This window comes from Silene latifolia, chromosome Y, assembly GCF_048544455.1.
Source record: "Silene latifolia isolate original U9 population chromosome Y, ASM4854445v1, whole genome shotgun sequence".
Lineage (NCBI taxonomy): Eukaryota > Viridiplantae > Streptophyta > Magnoliopsida > Caryophyllales > Caryophyllaceae > Silene > Silene latifolia.
The window spans coordinates 416,885,680-416,895,143 of NC_133538.1; the positions used below are offsets into that span (position 1 = coordinate 416,885,680).

Here is a 9,464-nt window from a genome sequence, read left to right on the forward strand (position 1 = left end):
TAATCAATTTTAAGGTAAACTACTAAATAAATATCTAGTACATATTATTTAGTAGAGATAAAGGATAATCTTGGGTGCAATTAAGAGGAGTGGCTTCTATACTTGAAGTCTTTGGAGGATCATCCTATTATTCATTATAGCTCAAGAACAAGTGAAGGTAGGAGACCTTACTTGTGCCCATAAATCCGAAATTTACAATGTAAGGGACATTGTTTTCTTATAAATCTCTTATTTTGTTATGCATGCACTAGATCTAAAGAACAAATAATTAAAAAGTTAATTATTTCATTATTATAGGAGTTTAATAATAGGTATATAAACCTAACAAGTGGTATTAGAGCATAAGGATGTTGCATGCATAATCGGTTATTGTTTTTCCGAGTTAAAAAGTTAACATATAAAACTAAAAATTTGTGATTTATAAGTATAAGCCACGAAATGATCATGCATGTTATATATTCTGGTCCTAAAATGTTTTTAGGTCATTTTTATGATTTATGGAAATTTATAGCTCATTTTAATGATTTTTGGTCATTTTATTACATTTTTATGACTAAAATGGGAATTAAAATATTAAAAATAGTTAAACTAAGTCTCTGACCTTGGAAATTTTATATGAACTCACATGCATATTTTACAAGTTTTGTGTAAAATCTCGTATTAATTGGATTAATATTGCATTATTTATGATTTTTATGAGATAAAAATGGATTAAAAGAGGTTAAATGGTTAAAAATAGTTATATTTCGAATTAGGCTATGAAACATTAATATGTTGTCACATGCATAATTTACAGAGTGTATGTAAATTTCGAGATTAAAGGATCTCATTTAGCATGATTTATGAATTTTTAGAGTAAAAATGGCATAAATAGTGACTATTTTGGCATAAACTGCTAAAACGTATTGCATGGCATGAGAAAATTATTTTAGGTTGCATAAATATCCCACTAATCAGATCTAAGGTTGTAAAAATTATTGGATTAATTTTTGGATACTTTAAATATTTTATGAGATAAAACCGATAAAATGCAACTATATTTTCTCAAAATTAATTCGAAAATTTTAACCATGTTTTTTGACATTATGAGTGTCATGGAATTATTCCAGAATGTTCAAAAATTTAAGATTCAAATTTTAAAATTTTTATAATTTAATTTGGATTTATTTCATAAATATTATGATTTTAAGGTCAAAAATGAGCATAAAATTAAATCAAGTTGAATTATTGTCAAAAATTGAGTGATGACTAATTTTTGAGTCCTAAAAAGTGTTAGGATAATTAACTTGAGCTTAGATGTGATTTAAGTGTTAATTAGTAATTTTAAAAGGTTATTATCACACATTTCCATAAAACGGGTTATATCTACGACATAAGTTAATTAGGGTGATTTGGCACATCATTTGGCATGATAGGTACATATTATAATGCTGCATATTTCAATTATTGAATGTCTTTTATTTATATAATTTTGAATTATGTAATTTTATCTTAGTATGGCCTTAGTTTTAATCGATATTACCCGTAATGAAAGGGAATATTGATTCGGTTGTAATTTAATGTGATCTCGTATCACTTTTATTTTTACTAGTTTTTCCATTTTATAAATGTATAATAGGAATAGCTTTGTATTTTTATTATTATTTGTAATTATGGAGTATCTTCAAAGACGGTGCCATTCGGAAAGGTGATCCGACGAAGACGGTGTTCTTGGGAGGAGTGCCACTTGAAGATTCAAGGGACCAAAGGAGTTGATTTCCGAATATGTAATAGATTATTTGATTTTCTATTTTTAGGAAGGCCATACTAGGAATTTTATTTATTGCTTTGCATTTCTCTTAATATGTTACATGCATTGCCAAATCACCATAACAACAACATGCATATCATATCGAGTCATCGACCGTGTCAATTATAATTATCGTAGTTCACTGCTTTAGTTCACTTAAAACGTGATAGATAATAAATTGACAAGACCTCTCACATATAATATTTGAGAATTAGCCTTGCCAAATAGTAGAAACCATGAATCCCAATTTCATAAGGGAGTTGAGCCGGCTTTACCGTAATACAAACCTTGTTACGTTAGGTAAGTGGGTAATAAAATGTTATTACATCGAAATTTGGATTGAGCTCAACGGAAGTATTCGTGACCGTAGTCGCATGTGTTCCGGGTTAAAGATGAAAATTAGAGTAATTTTTATCGACCGAGAGTTCTAAAAGTAGAATCGATTAAGGGGTTAATCCACCGAGTTATATTAATAAGGGTGACTCGGCTTACCGTACCCGTATTAATATGAATTTGGATCTCGGAATCATTTATGTTAGTTGGGTGGAGGTCACTACATAGATGCTTAAATACTTGTAGTTATATTTACGAGTATTATTAAAACGATAGATGTTAATTATTTCCTTTATTTCCGTTTTTGTAGTTAATTATACGCAATGAATTCATCTAAAACTCCTACACCAATCACCGTTGATACATGGCTCAAATCATTTGATGAAAAATGCTCCGAGTATGACAATGATACGATTAGAGAATTACGAGTTGGCATTGGTCATGATGTAAATTTTTGCTTCTTTACCACCTCCACACCACCCACTCCAATATTATTGCTCACCACCTTGGAAAGAAAATCTTGTGAAGAAAATCTTACAAAACCCAAGGCATCCTTGTTTGAAGAAACAAAGAAAAATATTAAATTTAGTGGGAGTTCTAGCAAGAGTGTCCTTGCAACTGAAAGGAGTATTGGTATTAATAATGGGAAGGCAAAAATGGGCGAGAAACCTAAACCTGATTATGAATTGGAAATGGTTAGTGGGACTACCAAGACCAAGACCAAGAAGGGTGCCAAATCCTATAAGGAATTTCATTATTGTAATGTCATGAGCCATTGGAAGCGAAATTATCCCAAGTATTTGGAAGATATCAAAGTTGGACTTGTTACTCCAAGTGGGACTTGGAAATGTGGAAAAGCTAAACAAGAGTGATATGAATCTCCGACAAGGAAATGGAGCTAGGGTAGCCGCCACTTCAAGAGGGACTTATGTACTTGTTTTAGCTAATAGCTTTGAGTTATAATTTACATAATTGTTATTATGTACCCACTTAGTCTAAAACATTATTTCCATTTCCATGTGAGACATGAAAGGATTAATATTTTGCCATGAAAGACAATTGTTGTATTTTGTTGAAAATAGACATGGTTGTGAGCCATGTCACTTATCTTAATGATATTCATGTTTTAGACACATCTAGCTCAAGAAAATATATCTACATAATACGATCCAAAAGATTCATAACTAGTAATCCAAATGATTTGTACATTTGGCTTTTTCAATTAGGTCACATAAATAAGAAACGCATTAAAGGCTAGTGTCGACAAGATTTATTAGACCATTTGATTTTCAATCATATAGAATATGCGAATCTTGTCTCCTTCGCAAAATGATTTGCACTTCCTTTAGTGGTAAAGGAACACGAGCAAGTGATTTGTTGGGACTAATACATGCCGATGTATGTGTTCTAAATATGCATCTCCGCAAGGGGATTTATGACTACTTCGTCACTTTTAACGATGATTTAAGTTGATATGGGTATATTTACTTAATCAAATATAAAGTGAAGCATTTGGGAAATTTGAGAAATTTCTAAATGATGTAGAGAACCAATTGAACAAAGTACAAAAGCATTACGATCCTATTGTAGTGGCAAAGATCTAAGTAATGAATTTGATTTATTAAAGATGGATTATGACCTAGTTGATGTGACCATAATTGGCGCATATTTAGCCCCCGAATTACCATTGTTTCTATGCTTTTTAGTGCCTATTTGGGTCATTTCTTATCTTTAGTTCTTTGTTTTGCATATTCTTTGAGATTTTGATCCCTTGGTAGGAAAGGAGTAAGAATCTTGCATTTTCATGGCAAAACAAGGCTAAATTGATCATATTCAATGACCAAGCATCAAGGAGAGACAAGACTAGAAGGCCTTTGTACATAGCATAGTAGAAGAGCATTGTTGAGAAAAGGATCCTTGAGTCCCCAAGGAAATCCCCAAGGAATTCATGAAGAAAAGGGAAGAAAAAGAAGAAGGAAAGTTGCTGAACTACAATCCGAACGGATTGTAGAGAATCCGTCCGTCCTCGCCAATCCGAGCGTCCCGCAAAGGAATCCGCTCGGATTCCCCCTCGCCAATCCGAGCGTCTTGCCCAAGAATCCGCTCGGATTCCTCAGCCCAGATCCGGCCGTCCCGACTCCCATCCGCACGGATCGCAAAGACAAAGACGTTTTCATTCCTCAAGCATCGATAAAAGAAGCCCTTCTCTCGGATAATCCCGGAGGCTCCTTGCTCAACTTAAAAGTGTAATTACTAGTTTAGCCCTTAGTTAACCCTAATGCATCCTCCCTAATTTTCACTATAAATACCCCATTAGTCTAATTAGAGGAGCATGTTCTTCTTATCAATAATTAGTGTAGTTAATATCAATCAAATCTCTCTTCAATATTGTAATCAAATATTAATCAAGTTTTAATCCAAGTTTTAGTTCTTTAATCTCTCTCTTGTTCTTACTTTATTTTGGGTAATTGAAGATTATTTGGGTTATTATTGGGAGATTGACAACCTCTCAATCTAGGATTCAAGTACTTCTATTATTCTTGCTTTATTATTGGAATCATTAGTAGGTATAATCTCTTAATCCCTTTTTAATTATTGCTAATTACTTTCATTTATTCATCATGTTTCATTATGTTAGTATGATTGACAACCTTTCTAGCATGATCAATATGATAATGAGTGAGTAGTCTCTTAGCTAGGGTTTAATGGGTGATTAGGGAAACCAACATGGGGAATGATTCATGCTTAAATTAATATGCTTTCATACCTTATTTGCTTGCTTGTTTTGATCTTAATACATGCACATGTTATATTTGATGAAATGCTAAGCCTATGAATCCTTGCATTTACTATCATCTTCTATCCTTTCAACTTGACTTGTAAGACATAACCCAACTCGAGTCTTGTTAGACCATGCATGTGTTAAGTAGGGAAGATTAAGTCGACTTGTAGGTGTTGTAAAATCCAAGAGATTCGCTCGGGACCCAAACTTTCCTAGGATTGTAAGATATAACCCAACTCAATCCATCACAACAATAATTGCTTGCTTATAATTTGAGAACATGTTTGTATGATCATATCCCATGATTCCCCTATGAACCCATGACACCCTAGTGCTTTTAATCAATTGTTTACACCCTTATTTTATTTATCTTGTTAGTTTATTTTCATTGCTATTTTAGTTTAGTAACCTTCTACATCAACCCAATTTGTGACACCCCTAGACACCACTAGTTACAATAGAATCTTCATTTCAATACCCGTCCCTTGGGATCCGACCTTTACTTGCCTCTTTACTAATTGTAGAGTTGTTTGTGAAGTATAAATTGTGTTTTGTATCGACCATTGACCAACGACCATATATGCTTAATTGTGAACACCAAATGGCTCCGATCAAAAATGGCGCCGTTCTTGGGGACGGTGTTTAATTGATTTAAGATTTCTTTTATTGTTTTTAGTTGTGTCTTTTTCACCTTGGGAAGTAAAACTCCTCAAGGTTTGTTCTAATTGTTTTTGAGTTGTTTGATATTTTGCATGTCTAGAAGGTTACAAAGAGATTTGTTACCTTTTGACCGTGAAATCGAAAGAACCTTGACGAATAATAGGAGACTTGTTAGGAGGAATTTGGGAGGTGTTGGTGAAGTTGTTCAACCCACTAGTGAGTTTGTCAATCCTTTCGCAATAGAAGGAGAAGAAAACCCATTAAACAATACCACACAAAATCCACCTACAATGCCTAAATTCTCGTCACACTCTATACCCACCGAGGAGGATCTACCAAATGGTACTCCTACCCCACAACATCTTACCGGAAACTTTATTGCCAAGTCCGCCTTCATTCAACTAGTTGAGAGGAGCCAATTCGGGGGAATGCCTAGTGAGGACCCTCATTCTCATATGGAAACATTTTGTGATTATTGTGAAGCTATCTCTCAAACGGGCGTGACTCAAGACCAAATAAGATGGGTCTTATTTCCTTTTTCGTTAATCGGCACCGCAAAGCAATGGTTGAAGGGCCTTGATAAGGCCACCCTTGGAATAGATTCTTGGAAGAAGCTAGCTCTAGCTTTCTACAAAAAATTCTACCCACCGGAAAAGACCAATATGCTAAGAGCTAAAATTACGGGTTTTAAGCAAAGGGATGAAGAATCTTTGTATGAAGCTTGGGAGCGGTTCAAAGGTATTTGTCGCTCATGTCCTCACCATGGACTTAGCGAATGGTTTTTGGTGCAACAATTTTGGAATGGTTTATATGAAGATTCAAGGAACATTCTCAATATGGGATCAAATGGAATGTTCACCGAAGTTGATGACAATCAAACATGGAACAAGATTGAGGAAATGGCGGTCCATAATTCACAATATAGTAGGCCTCGCAAGGCTACTAGAGGAGGAAAGTATGAAGTGGACACCGTTACTCAATTGGGTGCTCAACTTAGTGCTCACATTGACACAATCAACTTGAAGTTTGAACAAGCTATGGCTAGACTTGAGGAAAACTCAAAATCATCAAAACATCATGTCAATGCCATGACGGCATCCTCATCAATCCCAAGCGGGATATGTGAGAATTGTGGAACCTTGGGTCATGACTCAAGTGAGTGTAGGGGAACAACCGAACAAGTTAATGCTTTCCAAGCTTACAAAAGTGGTACCCCTTATTCAAATTTTTACAATGAAAACACCAAGTTCCATCCAAATCTCTCATACAAAAGCCAAAATGTCCAAAACCCTCAAACAACATACACTCCACCACCCATGAGAAATCAAAATCAAAGACCCTTTTTCAATCAAAACCAAGGTTACCAAAATCAAAATCCATACAATCACCACAATGACCAAGGTTTTGATGTCCAAAAAGCGGTCCTCCAAATGCAAAAGAATCAACAAGAATTTTTCACCCAAATGCAAAAAGATAGCCAAGCAAAAGACACCACCATCAACAACATTCTAGCTCACACCAAGATGTTGGAAACACAATTGACCCAACTAGCATCTTCAAGCTCACAAAGACAAAAGGGGCAATTACCACCACAAAGTAATCCCCCTAGATATGAAACGGTTAGTGCCATTTACTTGAGAAGTGGTACAAGATATGAAGCAATCAAGAAGCAAGTTGAGGATGAAGTTGTGAGAGCTAGTGAGAATGAAGTTGTGGTGCAAGAAGGGGAATCATCAAAAGAAGAAAGCTCAAAGAAAAATGAAGACAAAGCCAAAGAAAAGGAGCCCATTGTGATTAGACTTCCTTTTCCAAGTCGTCAAGCCAAGTCTAAATTTGATGATCAACTTGGGAAGTTCATGGAGATTGTGAAGAACTTAGAAGTCTCAATTCCTTTCACGGAATTAATCAATCACGTTCCGGCCTATGCAAAGTACATGAAAGATATCCTCACAAAGAAGAAGTCAATCCGAAACTTGAGACTATCGCCTTCACTAAGGTGAGTAGTGCAATACTTCAAGGGAGTTCACCTCCAAAGTTAAAGGATCCGGAAGCTTCTCAATACCGTGTACCATTGGCGACACAACGATCAACAAAGCCTTATGTGATCTAGGGGCTAGTGTGAGTGTCATGCCGTACTCGGTAAGTAAAAGGTTGGGAATGGGAGAGCTTAAATGTACCAATATCACTCTTCAAATGGCCGATAGATCAACGAAGACACCGCTAGGGATATGGGAAGATGTCCCCGTGCGAATTGGGAAGTTTTTCATCCCGGTGGACTTTGTCATAGTTGATATGGAGGAAGATTCCAACATTCCAATCATCTTAGGAAGACCTTTCCTACACACCGCGGGTGCGGTGATTGATGTGAAACATGGAGAGCTCACTCTAGAAGTGGGAGATGAAAGCATAACTTTTAATCTTGACAAGACCATGAGAGCTCCTCGTTTGCATGAGCCATGTTTCATGATTGATCATTATAGCCTAAAAGATGAAAAGAAGAAATCGGAACTCCAATGGAGGAAGAAAGTTGAAGATGCTCCATTCAAAGAGCAAGTGAATTTTGACAAGGAGAGCTTGCAAAGCTCATCAAAATCAACCAAGGAAGAAGAAGATGGCCTCATTGGCCAAGAGAAGAAATTGGGAGAGTTGTCTCCATCCAAGCAAGAGATTTTCAATGATCAACTCAATGAAGTTTGTGGTCTTTGGGACGACGAATTTGAAGGGATCTTTAATCCCTACATTGGGCATGCCATCGATCATGATCAACAACAAGGGCCACGGTCTATTGAGGACCCCTATCATAACAATGAACAAGCTTTTGACTACTTCTTCAAGGTGTTGAGCAACATCAACAACACCTTGAACATGCCCCCTTGACATCTCATCAAGAATGAGAGTTTGGTGGAGTCCTCCCTAAACCACCACTTGTAAATATTTCTAACTCCCTAACTTACTTTTCAATTTTTATATTGCATTTTTTGTCATTTTTGGATTTTATTTACTTTGATCAAAATAATTGTCATGAAAAGAGAGAAGTGAGGGAGGGACTAATGATTTTAATTGATGTGTAGTGCTTTACCTTAGTGTGGGGATGGCAATTGCCTAGGCTATTCATGCCTTAGTAGTGCCCCCACAATGAAGAACACAAGATTTGAAAGAAAGAAAGAAAGAATGATAAGGGAATGCGTTGGTGCACGGATGGAACTGAATCCGTGTACACAAGGACCAATCCGAGCGGATTCCTAAGAATCCGCCCGTCTGCGAGAGGATCCAAGCGTCTGGCCGAGAAGACGCCCGTCTTGGGCTGAGCTGAAATTGCAAAAATTCTTGATCGTTGAAGAATCCGAGCGGATTTACGAAAGACGCCCGTCTCACGTAATCCGTCCGTCTTTTGAACAATCCGCCTTCTTGCACTGAAGAAAAACAAAGAAAAATCTCTCGGACCGGAATCCGCCCGTCCTAAGCAAAATCCGCCCGTCTCTCAAAAAGAATCCGAGCGGATTCCCCGAAATCCGCCCGTCTCTAGGCGGGATTTTTGAAAATTTGAAGTCAAAGAATCCGAGCGGATTGCGCCTAAACCGCACGGATTGTCCCTGCGTCCTAAAATTGTCGAGTTCTTTAAATACCCACCCCACCTTCAGTCATTCATTCATTCACTCATAAACACTACCCATAACATCAAAACCCTCATCCTCTCCATCTCAAAAACAAAAACCCTCAACAAAACTCACCAAAATCAAATCAAACCATCTTTCAAATAACAAATCAATCACTCCATCTTCATTAACAATCAAAACCAAGCACAAAATCTTCACCTTTGAATTGATTTTTGTTCTCATAAAGGCAAAGCCTTTCACCTTCAAAATCGATTTGGGCATTCTACAAATTGAAGATTTTTGA

General features: G+C 36.2%; 1 non-coding gene across 1 annotated transcript; it reads right to left on the reverse strand.

The window, feature by feature from the left end:
• Window positions 1-6,226: 6,226 nt before the first annotated feature.
• On the reverse strand, window positions 6,227-6,333 carry LOC141636780 (small nucleolar RNA R71). The gene has a single exon (XR_012541366.1). It is a non-coding gene; the product is annotated as a small nucleolar RNA R71 (small nucleolar RNA).
• Window positions 6,334-9,464: the final 3,131 nt, after the last annotated feature.